Source organism: Triticum dicoccoides, chromosome 6B, assembly GCF_002162155.2.
Source record: "Triticum dicoccoides isolate Atlit2015 ecotype Zavitan chromosome 6B, WEW_v2.0, whole genome shotgun sequence".
NCBI lineage: Eukaryota > Viridiplantae > Streptophyta > Magnoliopsida > Poales > Poaceae > Triticum > Triticum dicoccoides.
This window is the reverse complement of record NC_041391.1, coordinates 707597753-707601481: the sequence shown is the minus strand read 5'-3', so window position 1 is coordinate 707601481 and position 3729 is coordinate 707597753.

The following is a 3729-nucleotide window of genomic DNA, read 5'->3' as shown; positions in this document are numbered from 1 at the left end:
GCGTGCCAGTGGTTCTTCATCCTCGTCGTCGTCAGGAAGATCGATAACAGTATGGGGCGGAACTACGAAGAAGAATCAGGGTCAGAGGTCGCAAATCAGTCGACTAACAACGGTGTTAAGAATACAGTACCTGGGTTCGAAGTTGCCGCATCCTCCATCTCGTGGTCTTCGGCCCGGGCCGAAGTCTCAGAGGTAGCAGCACTGCAACTCCAAAGAATCAGTCGACTAACATCAGCGTCGACCAAAGACAAAGTTCGCACAGAGTAAGAAAATATGAGCAACGCAATTACCCTGATATGGTGGGGATGGACACCTTCATCTTCGGCAAGAGCTTGGTCGGCTTCGATGAGGCCGCCCTGGGCTGCTTCGGCGCCTTTTCAGTTGGCGCCGGAGAGGTGGTCCGAGGGCGCTTGGTCGACTGAATTGCGGTCCCAACCCCCTTACCACGTTCAGTCGAAGGATCGTGGACAAGCTTCGACCGCTTTTCTGAGCGCGGTGGAACGACCTCCTCCTCCTCTTCTTCCTCGTCCTCGAGGTCATCTTCATCACCTTCGTCATCATCATCGTCGTCATCATCCCCTGCAGCATCCGAATCCCACTCCTCCTCTTCCTGGCTCTCGCCCCCGCTCGCCTCGCCCCCGCTCGCCTCGCCTTCCTCAACCGAGGCTTGTGCCCCATTGGGCATCGAGTACAGTTCAGTGAGGGCCTAGCAGATGCACAAACAAAGATCAGTCCACCAGTCGACAGGGTTAGCAGAAATGAATACGACAAGGACTCAGTGGAGGGCAGAGCAAGTGTACCTTGTTTGGGTTGCTGTTGCGGTCGAGTGGAGGAATCCTTCTGGCTCCGCGCGGGTTGTCCCTGTTCCCGGTAACGGCTACCATCCATCTTTCCAGAGTGACATCGTCGACTTCTTCTGGATGGACTCTAGTTTCGTCTTCGGGCCCACAGTACAACCACATGCAGTGGCTCCGGAATTGAAGGGGTTGGATGCGACGCCTGAGGAAGACCTCCAGAAGATCCATGCCCGTCACCCCCTCCCGAACCAACTGCACCACGCGCTCCATCAACATCTTCACATCGGCTTTCTCCTTCGGAATCAGCTTCAGAGGGGAGGGCTTGTTCACTCGGTCCATGGTAAACGGAGGGAGTCCACTCGACTGCCCTGGCGTCGACTGGACCTGGCAGTAGAACCAAGTCGACTGCCAGCCTCTGACGGACTCGGGAAAGCTCATGGGCGGGAAGGTACTATTGTTCCTCACCTGAATCCCCAGGCCCCCACACATTTGGACGACTCGGGTCTTCTCGTCACCTGGGCTAGCCTTCTTCACGGTCTGAGAGCGACACGTGAAGATGCGTTTGAACAAACCCCAGTGCGGTCGGCAGCCCAAGAAACCCTCACACATGGACACGAATGCAGCAAGATAGGCAATGGAGTTTGGGGTAAAGTGGTGGAGCTGCGCTCCAAAGAAATTCAAGAAGCCACGGAAGAAAATGCTGGGTGGCAAGGAAAACCCTCGGTCAACATGAGTGGCCAGGAGCACGCACTCACCCTCTTCTGGTTGTGGCTGCCACTCCTTCCCCGGCAACCTCGCAGCTCCGTGAGGGATCAAGCCCTCGTTGGCCATGTCGAGGAGGTCCTTCTCCGTGATGGTCGACTGGATCCAGTCTCCTTGGACCCAGCCTTTCGGCAGGCGGGATCTGGACGAGGACCCCCTGCGGGTGGTGGATCTTCCCTTCACCTTCTCCGATGCCGACGCCTTCTTGGCACGCTCCAGCGCCGCCGTCTTCTCCTTGGCCATGGCCGCCGGCGAAATGCGCGAAGGAAAGTGGTGCGGAGGTGAGAGCGAGCGCGCTGAGCAGAGAGGATTGAGGCAGAGGGAGAGAGGGAGAATGCTAAGGCGCAGCACAGAAATCCCCGCCGGGCGCATTTATAAGGTCTCTTCCGAGTGGCTGACATGTGGGCCCGGTCGATCTAATCATATCTGGGAGCAGTTATGAGGACTGGATACGTGGCGAAAAAGGCGGCGCGGAGATCGAGGCGTCTATGCCCCGTCCCATCCGAACGCCACGGTCTGCCCCGCTTCGCGCGCGCCCCCAAATTTCGCACCCCGCGGAATCCGCGAGCAACAAATCAGTCTGTCAGACGCGGTGTTTCCGGCGATCCGTCGCTCGGAGATCGTCGAAGCTCGAAAGATCACTCGACGCAAAAATAGAATGGATCGAGTCGACCGAAGACAAATTGCTCCCTGTCAACGAAGAGATTTTTGATCCAGAACAGCGCACAACTAGAGCGCAAAGGTTAATCGAAAACGACATCAACGCCTTCTTCACTCGAAGCCTCAATCCATTCGGGGGCTAATGATGGGGTTGTGTACCTAGGGTAGGGTCATGGACCTGTTCCAAGTAACTTACCCTAGGACATCCCTAGAAAAGGTCGCCTTCCAGTCGACCAACGAGGATTCACTCGACTGGCCCGAAGGACTCGACCACGAAGACTCACTCGACCATCAGGAGGTCAAGAGACACTCTGCACCGCAACGGCCTGTAATTAAGTAGACTTTATGATAGTAAAGGCACTTTATGTGGGGCGTTACCAGTAACGCCCCAGATTAACTCACCTTAAACCCTCTCCTACGTGGGCTGGCTGGGGTCCTGGCGCACTCTATATAAGCCACCCTCCTCCACAGGCAGAGGGGTTCGGCACCTTGTAATCCATACATTCATAATCCACTCGACCGCCTCCGGGCTCCGAGACGTAGGGCTGTTACTTCTTCCGAGAAGGGCCTGAACTCGTACATCCCTTGTGCTTACAACCTCTCCGTAGCTAGGACCTTGCCTCTCAATACCTACCCCCCACTCTACTGTCAGGCTTAGAACCACGACACCGCCCACGCCGGAGAGCGACGGGAGGGGAAGGGCCAGGAGGCCGCCGCCACCAGCAGCCCCAGGGCCAAGCCGGCCGCGGGCAGCGGAAGGGAGGATGGAGGGGAGGGCCTGGAGGGAGGAGGCCGGTCGCCCGCGGGGGGGTGGGGGGGGGACGCGGTCGCGAGAAAGAGGGGGGTAGAAAACGTGCCTTCGTGGGCAGGAAGCCTGGACTTAACAAATCGGAAGGAACTTTTTTTTTACCGACATAAAAATTCACCGAGTGCTAGCTGCCATCTAGACAGTGAACTGACATACAAATTCACTGAATCCTGGCAAAAGCAATGACGGCTACAGCAAGTTGCAGCATCTTCACACTTGCTGCATCACTAGGGCTTGGGGCGCCACCTGGTGGCGCCGCCTTAGAGGAAGTTAGGATGGTGCCAGGTAGGAGTCGTCCCTTCCACTCTCCTACTTGCACTGAGGAATGTGTTTTGTGTATTATGTGATGTTGTGAAGAAACTGACATTTATAGTAGAACAAACCAACAAAAATGCAACACATATAGCTGACACAGTTACATCATACCGTAACTGTTCTATTTGTAGAACTATGCACTGTTATAAAATCAAACTGAAAGCAAAAGAATATATGTGTGTGCAAGTTCCTGACTGGAACTATAAGAGAAAGCAGTACAAATGTAACACATTCAGACAACAGATCATCTCTAAGAGAAAAGCAGTGACATCATAGATCATTAGATATTAAGAGGCACATGTGGTGACACAAGCAGCAGTCTTGGAGGTTACATAAGGGATCAGATAGATGATAATGACTCAGGTTGCTTGTGATGCCCTACACATT